Source organism: Typha angustifolia, chromosome 12 (assembly GCF_048772165.1).
Source record: "Typha angustifolia cultivar Huaian chromosome 12, ASM4877216v1, whole genome shotgun sequence".
NCBI lineage: Eukaryota > Viridiplantae > Streptophyta > Magnoliopsida > Poales > Typhaceae > Typha > Typha angustifolia.
In genome coordinates this window covers 9,997,615-10,012,010 of record NC_133250.1, presented here as the reverse complement: position 1 = coordinate 10,012,010, position 14,396 = coordinate 9,997,615, and the positions used below count along the sequence as shown (strand labels likewise).

General features: G+C 33.9%; 1 long non-coding RNA gene across 2 annotated transcripts; it reads left to right on the top strand.

Annotated features, from left to right (window-relative positions):
* Positions 1 to 612: 612 nt before the first annotated feature.
* Positions 613 to 12,604, top strand: LOC140771870 (uncharacterized). 2 transcript variants are annotated; one of them, XR_012106225.1, is made up of 3 exons: positions 1,847 to 1,982; positions 2,088 to 7,906; positions 11,594 to 12,604. It is a non-coding gene; the product is annotated as an uncharacterized lncRNA (long non-coding RNA). The 2 variants fall into 2 exon arrangements; XR_012106224.1 differs by lacking the exon at positions 11,594 to 12,604 and having other exon boundaries at positions 613 to 1,982; positions 2,088 to 7,997.
* The last annotated feature ends 1,792 nt before the right edge of the window (positions 12,605 to 14,396 follow it).

The window sequence follows — 14,396 nt, the reverse complement described above, 5'->3', positions numbered from 1 at the left end:
TTATATACGGACTGATCCGCCCCTTTGCATCCTTTCCTGCCTCAAGACTTACATTCCTAAATAGCTGGATTGACTAAAAAGTTGTGGGCAATGGCAGTTGCTCACGTATCGATAGTCCAGTTTATGCTAAGAGGAAATACCATTGACTGCCTTGACAAAAAGCGAAGATGGTTTGTAAACACGCACTGCATGCCATAAGAAGTCGACGTAAATACCAATGGCGTTGTTTAGTGAACTTCGTAAGAAGCTGCGTTCTGGGAGTAGCTAATCACACTCAGACCGCGTTGCTTACGCCCTCAAGCTACTCTAAAAACTTCTATAATCTCGAGTACTCAATTTTTATAACACAATCCTACGCGATATTAGATAAGGCCTAACTCATATATTAATAGAGAAAATTGGAGGGAAAGAGAATGGAATAATAAGTCAAAGAAGGGATTGGAGAAATCAGAAAGAAGGTATACCTTTAAAAATAAAATAATAATCCTACCTTCTGTATTTATTTTGAGTAAGATCCTTTCTTTTTTAATTAAAAAAAAAGAACGATAAGATTAGACGCGTCTCCCAAAAGCCATTTATATAACTAGTGGTAACTCCCCCCCCCCCCTAGAAGACATTGAATCGCAGCAATATTGAACTCCCACTCCCATGGCTGGTGTTGCTCATTTCGATCGAGAGCTCTTATTCCAAGTAGGAGCCTCGACAGTGGTGCTCTCGATGTCGGATCTGATCACATCTTTCCCCATGAATCCTCCTCCTCCTCCTTCACCTCCTTCTCCTCGAGGAGCAATTAATAGACGTGATTTCATCTTATTGATGCTTTGCCTCGGTATTTGGCTTATGATTCTCTCCAAGGTAGACGCTAGGGTTCCTGGGGATCTCGGGCTCGCGGCGCTACTGCTCTGCCTCATTGGAGATCGATTTTGAATGATTCTTCTCTCTTCTCTCCGCTACTCCGTTTTGCTAATTCTCATCATTCTAATTTCCCTTTTTCACGGTCAAGATTTTTCTCTTCACGATTGGGTTTTCTTTTTTTTTTTTTCGTTTTAATTACGTAATTGTGTGCCATAATCGGTGTTAAATCTTCTGTCTTATTGCTTCCCCCTCCTGTTGGTTAATGAGATTTCGTCCGAGGCTATTGGAGTAAGCATTAGTTATTGGAATTACTGCTGTACTATTGTTACTCTAACAACTTCTTTTCTCTCTCTCTCTCTCTCTCTCTCTCTCTCTATTCCGTTGGTTACGTTGCAGAGCATCATTAATTCTTATTATTATTGGCTGAAATGATTAGGGTTGGTAATGGACTAATCACCATTTTCATTCTTTTGGAATGATTACCAATAAATACTATCTACCTATATATCTTGTGCCTAAGAATGCTTAACACTAGACATCAATTTCAACATCAAGCCTCTCAACAACAACCTCTCTTGCTATTCCACAATTAGCGCGCATTTTTATTCTGAAAATAATATTTTTATTATTCTAGAATACAACTTTTTATTCCATACTATAATCTTATTCTATAATACGAATATTATTTATCAAACTTATATCTCCCATCACACATTAACCAAATTACTAATTTACTCCTAAAATCTATATCATCAATCTATTTTATATTAAATCAAATAAGTATTCATTATAATTTTATAAAAATAAAAAATATTTTTTATTTTATAGCACATTAAAAATAATGATTATACTTTTATTATAAAATATAAGTGAACATAAACATAATTATTTTATAATAAAAATCTCTTTTTATAGAGGAATCACGGAAAGCCCGACAAAATTATTGGAGGAATATGTACTCTATAGGGGGACCAGACAAAGAAGAATTAATCCCAACCCACACGTACCTATCTACTTCCTTTAATTGTTCTCCGGTGTTGATCACTTGGCTTATAGTTTGGGAGACTTGAGCAATCGCGATGATCGGGGCGACGAGGATGCTGGTTTTCCGATGGAGAGCTCCTCAGGTCAGACTTCTTCAACCAACTCATCGTGCATATATCTTTGCTATGTTACAAATGAAGAGTACGCATCCTACTCCCTTGATTTTTTATTTTTTATTCCGTCCGTAGGTGAAGAAAGACAAACATAGAAAGCCACTGTGGGGGAGAGAGAGAGAGAGAGAGAGAGAGGAAGATGAGTAGATCTCGTCACCGGAGTTGGGACTTGGGACAGTAGGACTGAGAGGAAGACCAACATGGAAGGAAATCCTCTCATCTCTCTCTCTCTCTCTCTCTTCTCTAAACAATTTCGTATCTGATTTTAGAAAATAAATATGCCAATTCTGGATAGTCAAGCAAATAGGAATTCTCTGAACCCAACCCACCTCTTCTCTAGACCTGGTCATCTGGCGTTAATCGTACAGACAGTTGTTTTGAAATTTATGGTTAACAAATATATATATTATTAGAAAAAAGGAATTAGGTTATATAATCCTTGTTAATCATAAAAATATAAAAATATAGTGTGTTATTTAAAAAATCCCCAAATTTATAGGACCGTAGGGATGTAACCAAATTCATATTATCGGCCTTAATTTGCTACGATCCGACTAACTCGAACAGTAAATAATCCTGGTGTGTGGTATTGGATGAGATTATATTAGTATTGTGGTCCAGCTTTTAGTATCATAATGTAATGTCGAATCTATGACTTGCTGCTTTGGAATAAAATTATTATGTTTTCTTTTATTTTACCGTATGTTAGTTATTCATGAGGAATAAGAATTTGGCCTATTATATTATATGATTGATTTGAGTTTGATGTAATTCGATAATACATGGACCGGATTTGAATATTGCAATAACCTTTTCTATTTGAAATTAAGTCTAAGCCCAACAAACTAAATGGATATAATTCAATCTTTATATTATTATCTTACCGAATCAGATTCGGTTACACACATACATATATATCCTTCAAATCATTTATTTACTTATATATCCCTCTTTATATCAATACCTCTTAATATATATATATACTTTAAAATCTTTAAAATCCTTAATATCTTGAATGGACATCATTGACGTTAGTTCTAACCGTTAAAATTTAAATAATTTAAACATAAAAAGATGAAAAAAAAATTTGTATTCTAGTTTGATAGGTTTCTTAGTTAAGAGAACTTTTATTTTTTTTTCTATTATTATTGATATTTAACTTGAAAAGTTATTTAATATAAGTAGACAAATACTTAAATACCCCTCTAATTTTTGTAAGAAGAGAGGTATTTATTACCTCAAAAAAAGGGGCAAAAGTGCTTTTAGGTATGTGAACAAATACCAAAACAATCACTATACAAGTGAGTAGATAAATCAGAAGTTTGGGTAATATACCAAACTATAGAGAAAGATTGGGTTCTCACTCGATTAGCTAGTGTATTAGCGACACAGTTTGCTTTCCAATAACAGTGAGAGATGTTCAAAGGAAAGTCTTCTTGGATTTGAGTAAGGAGACTAGTAATTATGAGTGTGATTGGACGATGAACCGGAGAGATTGCATTTCAAAGGTTGCATCAAGCCAGCTCAAACTATACTGCTTTAGCCAACAGAGGGTCTTTAGCTTTGCCTTTTAAGGCCCCAGATAGGATGTTAGCCCGAGTCGAGTCCCTGATTACAAAGCCCAAATTAGATGATCCATCAGTAGTAGAATATGAACCATCCAAGTTTAGCTTCAGAACGCTGCTAGGGGGAGGCGTCCATAGTTTTGGCTGAGGTCAACCAAAATTTGGAATTTCAGGGAGTAATTCTTCATTCCTAGCTTTTCAAACCATCCATATGCCACACAAAGTTGCTGCTTCTTTTGTCAGGTGATCTCCTTCCTACATCTACCTACTCGTATTCCAATTTGTAGTCAACGTAAAGTTCAACCCCAAGTGTAGTTCGAAAGCCTGCCACACATTCCAGAGGTGCCTAATGCCTAAACCAACACTATCACACGTTTAACAACACTTATCCATACCAATGAGATGAAAACCCCTAGTAGACTCACCTTTCCCTCATAAAAAGGTTCTAGCCATCTTGTCTACCTTATCAAGCACCGTGAGAGAGCCGGGCTACACATGGCATAAGTAGGGATAGCAAGAATCATCAGTTTGATAAGGGTAGCTCGCCTCGCCTGGCTCAGGGTTGCAAGCTTCCCTTTGACCCTGGAGACCACATGATGAAAGTGCTTAACTTTAGGGAATGCAATTGGGGTGGATATTGACCCCCCCAAGTAAGAGAAAGGAACCCCCTCCCCTAACTTATGTTCTAGTATTTAGCCATAGATTGACCTAGGGTTGAACTGGCCCAAGTAGGGGGGTAAAACGCTGATTTGTTCTTATTAACCCGTTGGCTTGTAAGAGTAAAATATTTGTCTAAAATGTCATTTCAAATAATGAAAGAATTTGCTTCAGTAATAATTAGAATATCATCAGCAAACATTATGTGATAATTGTTATCCATAATTTGAAAACTATCCAAAAGATCCTCATTCATAGCTGTATTCAGCAAACTAGAAAGAACTTGAGCACAAAGAATGAAAATATAAGGCAAAGCGGATCCCCCTATCTCAGTCCGCAAGAACTCTTCATCTAAGGAGATTCATACTTGTTGATTCAATTCTTATCAAAACCCATAACATTAAGAACAGCAAGAATAACCTTCTTACATAAGCATTTTCCATATCAAGCTTGATTATCATATGCGGGTATTACCCGCTTACTATAGTGAATAGATTGAACAAACTCTTGAACTAAAATAGTATTATCCATTATTGATCTCCCCACCACAAAGGCAAACTGCTTAGGTCTCACCAAGCCATAAAGCTAGGGTTTCATCCGATCAACTAACAGTTTAGCCAACAACTTATAAAAAACATTACACAGAGATACGGGCCTAAAATCATTCACAGCCATTGAAAAAGATCTGCGGTTACGTAGGAAAGGGAGTCGCTATTTCACTGAATATTCCTCCATTCTCGCTGATTGGTGAAAGAAGATGAAATAGGTGTAGGTGACGCGGTGTTCAAAACCAGCCGTCGAAGTGAATGAATTCGAAAGAAAATTAAGAATTTTCGGAATCAGAGCCACATGAGTTTTGCCCCAACCAAGAGGTAAAGTACTAGAAATTTGAAAAAAAAAAATTTAACTCCTCATAATATCTTTTTCCGTAATATTTCAATAATTTTTTATAAAATTCAATATGATACCCATCCGATCCCGAGGCTTTCCCCACCGCCATGGACTAAAGGGTCTTGCGGATTTTATTATAGGCTAAGGGATTGGTGAGCTCATTATTTCATAAAGGGTCAATAGTAGGCAACACATGCCACATATTATTAGTATTAACATCATTATCATACGGACAAATTCTAGCATAGAAATTAGAGAAGCAATCAACAATACCCTTCCAGTGATCAACATATATATTATCATCATTAAGTAAAGACAATATGATTCCGTCTTCTGCAGATGATAGTCGATGTATGAAAAGATTTGGTGTTGCAGCCATTTTTGAAGCTCTAGGGAATCACTTAGGCTAAGGGCCGATCATTGTCCTTAGATTCGAACATGTTGATTTTGCTACTAACAGCATCCACAGTATTCTCAATTTTACCAAGGCTATTTTTGTTCCACCTCTTCATATTATACTTGATTCTATTTAAGTTTCAAGAAATATCATTCATGGGATTTTCAGAGATAATCAACCAGTATTTAGCAACAATACCATTCTCATCATACTCAAACCAAAAGTGCTGAAAGGCTTACTAATTCTCACAAGATCAAATACCCCTCTAAAATTTACAACCATAGTCTAATATCTATAAAAGTCAATTCTCATACCCAAACTGGTTTCTTGGTATTAGTTCCAACACCATATTACGTACAAAAAATATATATTAGTAAAGAAAATTAAATTACGTGTGCCTAACTCCAGGGTTACACGTTTTTTTTTTGTTAAGATTTCTCCCTCTTAGATATGATAGTAATATATATGTGATTAGGCCTTGATATAGGAGATATCACTTAATACTAGATAATTTAAATTAAATATTTTTTGCTTTCATAGGAGATAGACTTCAATTTAAATTTGATTCTCTATTGTTATCAATTTTATTTTAGATTAGTAATAAACTAATGAAAGATATATGTAAGTAATTAGAAAATAATCAAAGAGATAGAATTTAATTAAACTTTTAGCAAGTTAACTATAAAAAGACATCAATACCATTATTATAATATATGTATATATACATTACTCTCCATTAAGAATATATATGTCTTTTTTTTTGATAAATTACTCAGAAATCTAATTATAAAAAATAATTTAAAAGATACATATTTATATGAAATTTAAAAGAATATAAATGTAAATAAAAAATTGAAGGTCTATATACAAAATAACTCGTTAAATAGTGCCGACTTAGAAATAAGTAATAACCTGTTGAACGGATTATATGACTTAAATTTCTAATATTCTTATTGTACCTATATTAATTGTTAGATTTCTCTTTACCTTAGAAAAATAGATAGATAGGAAGAGTATTGAAGAAGAGCTATAGATAGAAATGAATGGTACGGAAGAAGAGCACATATAAATAATATATATTTTATAGCATATGTCTATAGGTATCACTTTTAGAGGAGGTATACCGTATACAAGCGTATAAAAATAAAAAGAACCCTCCTATTTATTACATCCAATAGCAATGTCCTCTAACTCTCTAAGGCAACAGCACTATCATCAGGACGTATGTGGAAAGTGAGGTAGTACTAACTAATAACATGCTGGTGATCTGACTAGGAAGGAAGCTGTAGGCTTCTCCCCCAACATATTGAGAATATAATAGCATCGTCACTGCATGCAGAAAGTAGAAGATTACCAACGATAAGTCTCTCAAATTATCTTGGGAGGCGGCGCTGCTTGTTTCTTCGTTAATGAATCGTCTCTTGAACCAATACGCTGCTCTGCCGATAACAATGAGGAAAGAGAACAAAACACCGTAGATGCCCAAAACCTCAGCAACGGGGACAACATTGGTGGATGCTTGCAACCCCAGTACAATATAACAGAGGCGTTCCAAAACAGCAACTAGGAGTTTTCTACTACTCGGACTGCCAAGTGGTGGCTTAATGGTTGTAAGCAACATAACAAAGTTGGCAAAGAGTATTGCAAGAAAAGTGGCACATACTGTATATTTGACAACAATTGTCACAGCGTTCCCGAGTATTATGCCTGCCAATACTGTACAGCCGACAGGAGTAGCCTTGGATGAGATATCCGAGGCGAACTTGAGCTCAGATTCATCTTCTTGGTAATCTCTTGCGCCGCAGCCAAACCCGCTGCGATAGCCTTCCATGAAGATCCGAAAGATGACCAACAGGATGGGGGTCAAGAGAAATATGCCAAGACTGAGATATGGTGTACCCAGGTGAAGGAGAAGACTGGCTGCCATTAGCATCACTGAAACACTGGATGAGTAGGTTAAGATGTACATCCTACTGTTGGCCTCACTAGGTCGCCACCAACAAAGTATCCAAAAGAGAAATTCAGGGACAAGAGCCAGCGAAGAGACAACACTTGATCCACACGCCTTCGTAATTGCCACAATTAACGGGGTCTTGCATGCAAGGACGTACTTTCCATGGTCTACCAATGACTTCAATTCTTCCTGCGCATAATGTTGACACAAAAGAGAAGAAATTAAGAACAAGATTTCTGCAAGAATTAGAGTACGTTGATTGGACCCCGGTAGATAGAATTAACAGCACCGTGCATTATTTCACAGTCAACAGAGGATGTACCTGTGGATCGATCGTGCTAGCATGTTGCGCTTCATCCACAACAGGTGCCTACAAAAATTGAGAAATAAAATAAGTTGAAGGGGCAAAGTAATTTTTCTCCAAACTAAGGTAGGTAAATATATATGTTTACTGCCAATCTTAGCTCTTAATATGTAGACATTACTCACATCAAATGCTGCAGTGATGGAATGGTTTGCCATGAGAGTGATCTCGCTAAGTTCCTGGAGATTTAAAAATAATCGTGAGAGATAAAGTTATATATATTTAAATAAGAATTTCATCGCATATAAAATTGTATTGATTAGAATTCATATGAGAAAAATACAAGCAAAATAGTAAACAAAAATTAATTGTGTTATTTAGTAATGAATTACATAATTGATCAATATATTATATTATTTCTCAACGGATTACATTATTGTTTCATGTTTTTAATTTTCTAATGAATTTTAAATTATCAAATTTGAAAATACATGAGAGATGAAGTACTAAATAAACTTTCTAATGCATATAAATTAATACCGATTGAAGTTCAGAGAAAGATATTGGTAAAACGGTGAACAAAAGTTAATTACATTATTTAGTAATGACTATATTTACTATTCTGCACGTATCTGTTTTATATGAACTCCAACTAGTATTATTTATATGCATTGAAAAATTTATTTAATCTTTACAACTTAATCTATCATAAGTATTTTCAAATCTAACCATTTCGATAGCTTAAAATTTATTAAAAGATTATAATAATGATAAGTTTGTTTAGATAGAATACTGATAAAAGAAAATAAAAGAAAAAATATTTTATTCGTTGGGTTAAAAATATACCAAAATTTCTAAAATAATATTGTTTCTTTTTAGAAAAAGATAAAATGATATTTCATGAAAAGTGTTACTCTCTCTCTCTTATTAACTTAAAAATAAAGCAAGAGTAATATAATAAGAAAATATAAATTAAGAAATTTTATAATTGAAACATAGAATAGGGAGAACATGCAATACGAAACTTATCTTAGATTTATGGGGAAAAGTCTCTACGTACTAGGACTAATATAATTATTCATGACTTATTTAAGTCGTTTAATTGTCATTATTACTTATAGCTGTGTTAGAGGGTATTTTCTATTTGGTAGAATTTTATTTTAAGTAGGAGACTTCGATTAGGCTTTTTCGTTTGATTTTAGGACCAAAAAGTTATATTAAAAGCATTTAGATACATAAAGAAATTAAGGTAAATAATCGAAGCGAGAACTACATTAGTCCCACATCGGTTAGCTGTAAATTTTATAGGTTCTTTTATCTATTGGTAGATCTACACTCACAGATGTTGAAGCTAACTCAGCGACGTTAAAGCGAAATTGCCAGAGCTCTCTTGGTGTGATCACGAAACTTGTCGATAGTAGTAGAAATGCCCTTGATCGGAAGATCACGGAACTTGTCGTTAGTAGTAGAAGGCCCTTGATCGCTTCTTTATCTCATCTGATATAATTCACTACGAGTTAAAGGAAGGGACTAAAAACAGCGTCGTGGGTGCTTAAGCGTCAGATGCCTTAAAGCATCGACAAACTGTGTATGCAATCAGATAGTGCTAAGTCGCCCAACGCTATGTCAGGGGTTTTATTTTAGCTTTATTTCTTTTTTCCTTTTTAACTAAGTATTTTATGTAGTTAATGTAATTAGTTTAAATAGAAAATTAATTATATTGATATATATATATATATATATTCAGTAATATAATTATTAGCTAATTATAATTAGTAGAATTAATAGTTTATTATATTATAGACACCTAATTGTATTATTTACATATAATATTACTTGCATATAATAGTAATACTTAGCTTCATTAATTATAGTCATGAAATTTATAAATATACCCTTCATAATATATATATATATATATATATATATATATATATTTATTTATTTATTTATTTCTAGCACCTTATTTATATATACTATTTTGTATAAAAACAAAATACTAACAAGATAATACGGCTCCACTATTAAACAGTTTGTTTATTCTTGGTCATGGGTTTCATTTCAGATGGAAGATGATGTTTCGATAATACGGCTCCACTATGGTGGATCATGGAAGACAAATGGAAGTACTTTACAATCTAAATATGTTAATGGGAGACAAATAACATTCACTATAGAACGAGACTACATAAATTTCATAGATCTATTGGATTATATTTTTGATCAAACAAAGATGGATAGGGAAGTTGCCTTACGTATATATTATAGGAGACCAGGTCCAATGGAAGCATATAATGCTGTATTTTCAGATCATGATATTCTTAGAATGATTGATTTATGTAAATTTGAAGATCATATTGATATGTTTATAGTTGGTACTGAGATCCGTAGCATAAATTCATCAAAAGCCTTAGGAGAATGACATGCAAAGTCAATGGCAAACAATCCAAATATATCTCTAGATAATGTTGGAGAAACAGATATTACAAGTATTTTGGGAGATGATGTTGAATTTTCCACAAGTGTTTCAGAATGCTCTACTAGTAGTGATAGTGATGAAGATGCTGCTATAAATGATGAAGAAATTGATAATATTTTATCTTCTGAGGATGATGTTGAACAATTTATAATCCACACATATGAGCGAGAGGCGAAAGATTCATCACTTGCAGTAGGGAGCATGTTTGACAATGTTTACATGTTTAGGGATGCCCTTAGAGACTATGCAATCAAACACCATTTTCAAATGATCTATCTTCATAATGAGAAGCATAGGGTAACTGTTAAATGTGCTAAAGAAGCGTGTTCTTGGAGATTGCACGCTTCAACTATACATGGTGACACACTAATCCAGGTGAAAACAGTGAAAGGGGAGCATACATGTGAGGCTGTCAATATTTGTGGAAATAAGATTGTCAAAGCTAGTTGGATATATAACAAGATAATTGATTGGATTAGGGTTGAGCCAGACATTTCTACTAAAGTTATTAAGGCTCGTTTAAAGGATGCATATCAAGTTGAGCTCGTTTATTGGAAAGTATGGAGGGGAAGAGAGATGACTTTGGAGAAAATATATGGAAATATAGAAAAATCATTTCAGTTTTTTCCTGCACTACAAAAAGAGTTAAATGAAAGAAACCCGGGCAGTATAATCAAACTTGATGTTGATAATTTAGACGGATCATTTGTCAAATTTTTTTTATGTTTCAAGGCATGTTCAGATGGGTTTAAGGTAAGGTGCAGGCCATATCTTGGACTTGATGGTTGCCACTTAAAGGAAAAGTATTTTGATGATTTATTGGCTGCAACAGCATGGGATGCAAACTATGGGATATTTTTAGTGGCATTTGCAGTAGTAAATATTGAAAGTGTGTATACATGGAGGTGATTTTTGGAATGCTTAAAAGAAGGTATTGGAAATATAGATAATCTCACATTCATGTTGGATCGTCAAAAAGGATTAGATGTTGCTGTCAATGGGGTGTTCCCAGGAGTGGAGCATAGAGTGTGTTTTAAACATTTTTATATGAACTTTAGGTGAAAGTTCACTGGTAAGGTGTACAAGAAGCCTATGTGTGAGGCTGCTAAAGCTTATGTCTCTCCAGTTTGGGAGGATTGCATGAAATCACTAGAAGATTTATCCCAACTAGCTAGAGATTAGGTGAAAGCTCAAAATGAGAAGGTATGTTGCATGTGAAGCCAAAGTTTAGTGATGTATTGATATTGTTTTATTACTATTATGATGTATTAACCTTTTTAGAAGTTTACTTCACTCATTATTATGATGTATCTAACCTCTTCATTTTATTGTAGACTTGGACAAGGAGCGAGTATCAAGAGATGGCCAAAGTCCACTACTATACTAATTGCGGTGCAGAGTCATTTAATAAGTTTATTTTAGAGGATCGAGCGAAGTCATATATTGATCTTATAGACAGTATCAGACAGAAACTAATGGTTAAGATGGATCACCGCAGAAGGCATGCTAAGATGTGGCATGGCAAACTAACACCAATATTAACTAAATATGTTAAATGGGTGAGTAAAAAGGCTAGTGGTGTTGGTAGCATCTTTCGATCTGGAAATAAGGAAGCAGAAGCGCAAGGGGCAAATGGAGATGCACTATTAAATTGAATGAACAAACATGCTCTTGTAGAAAGTGACAATTATGTGGGTTTCCTTGTACTCATGCTGTTGTAGTTATTCTATCTTTTCATCGAAGAGTAGCTGATTATGTCAATGATTATTTCACTATTGAAAAATAAAAGCTACTTATGTAGGAAAAATAGCAGCATTGACAGATAAAAAATATTGGAAAAAACCCATAGATAATTTAATTGTCAATGCTCCTAAGAGAGGTCGACCTAGGGAAAGACTAAGAAAAAAGAGGATAAGAGGTGTTAATGAGGAGCGGATGCCAAATGGGGTGATGAAGCCAGTCAAAAATTGTGGACGTTGTGGTGGTAAAGGCCACAACAAGCGAAGTTGTAAAGAGCCAATAGGACAAGGGCAAGGGCAAGTAGCTGAAAATTCTACAAATATTAATATTAGACAGAGTAGAAGGAGAGGTACAAGGGAAACTTTAGCTACTAAGTTGGGGTCATCCATAACTATGAGAATAAGGAGTAATTCAGTCACTAGATCTATACATAATTTTGCACGTAGTACCCAATAGGTACTATTAAATATTGTTTATTTTAAAATGCACATGCCTCAATAATTACTTATGTCTCACAAAGTAGGAACTATATTTATTTTGTCTCTTTTTTATGCAGGTTATTAGTATTGTTGTGGTCCTAAGTTGCTGGATTTTTAGAGTTACTATTTACTCATTTTGTAATTTAAACTTAGAGTTGCTATTTAATCATTTTTGTAATTTGAACTTGGAGTTACTATTTAGTTCAGCCACTATATAATTGTACTAAAACTTAGTATTAATATTTTGGATCTTATGGTGTAATTGTATTAGAAGCTTTGTTAATTCAATGGCTTTGTACCTGATTATAATAGCTTTTAGCATAACAAGTTGTGTAATTTTTATAGTATCAGAAGCTTGGTTGGTTACAAATTTTATATGTTTAGTTGTAAATATGGATAATCTGTAAATTCAAGTTGTTATAAACTTAGGTTTGTACAATTAAAAACCTAACAAATTAGCTAATAGCTATGCCATTTATGAAATCCATATTTTAACATTTCGAATAGGATGTAGGTTTAGGATTTGATCAGTGAAATTGTTGTAAAAACTAAAACCCAAGCTGTGCCATTTTCAAAAATCGAAGCTATGCCATTTTCCAAATCTAAAGCGAAATCTAAAAAAATATCAAACCCAAGATAGAGGAGGAGAAGAGAGAGTTGTTAGAAGAGAAAATCCTACCTTTTCTTGATCGGAAGAAGCTATAGGGTTCTGCCCTAAAAGAGAGGAAGAGAGAAGAAGTAGAAATATAGAGGAAGAAGAAGAAGTATAAGGTTATTTTCGTCATTTAAGAAAATTAATTGTAAATTTGACGGAATATTCTCATCTGCCTAAACGTTGTTAGTTAAAATCTAACCCATAGTATTTTTTGCAAATATTAATTGAATCATAGGGCTCAATCTGCAAATAGTAAAAACATAGGGTGTAAATACAAATTTAGCTAAAATGCAGGGTGTTATATACAAATTTCCCTATATATTATATAAATGCATGTTTTGGCCTCCAGTATGATTATATGTATTTATCTAGATATGATTAGAATCGAGCATATTTTTATCATGCATATGATTAGGCTAATCTTGGATATGAGTATGATGATGATAAATAGAGATGATTAGAATGATCATACTATTATAATTTTATGTCTAGCTGATCTGTAGCATGAGTATACATGTCATAGATTAGCATGGGTATGCATGTGTTAACTACATGGTTGAAGACTATATTGCATCATTTTTCTCTTGATTCTTGTTTTACCTAAATTCCTATTATGCATTGACTTGTTATCGTACTGGATATATACATATGATTTGTCATTTAGAAGAAAAGCATGAAACATAATTAATAGGATAATTGATAAAAAGCGTGAGAATACCTGAGTGGGCACAAGGGTTAGGGCAAGCCTGGAGATGATTAATCACTCGACATAGTCGCGATCCTGTTGGCCTTACGTCCAAGGTCGTTAGTCTGTGTGCGCAGTAAACATTCGGACACATGCCGTTCGCTAGGGCATATGTGACGAGTTATCATCACGAGATTTCTATCAGCTAGAAGGGTGCCCGGTCTGGATGAATATTGATACCTTAGCGGGTGGTAAGGTATGGTTATATTTGAGATACTTCTTGCGGGTGGCAGAGTATGCTCTGAGCCTTTAGGCATGATGTTGAGACTGGGTACCGGGTATTGATTGTGCATAGTGGTTTAGTATGATAATGACATATAGAGCTGACATTGATGATTAAGATGTTGAGAAATGTACATAATTTAATTATCATCTGATTACCTGATTATCGAGTGATCAATATACATCATATATAGTTGCATTTGGTACAATAGCATGGTCATGGTCGGCATGCATCATATGTTATATTTGAAAAAAGTTATGATGATAATATGACATGATAATCTGTTTATTCATAG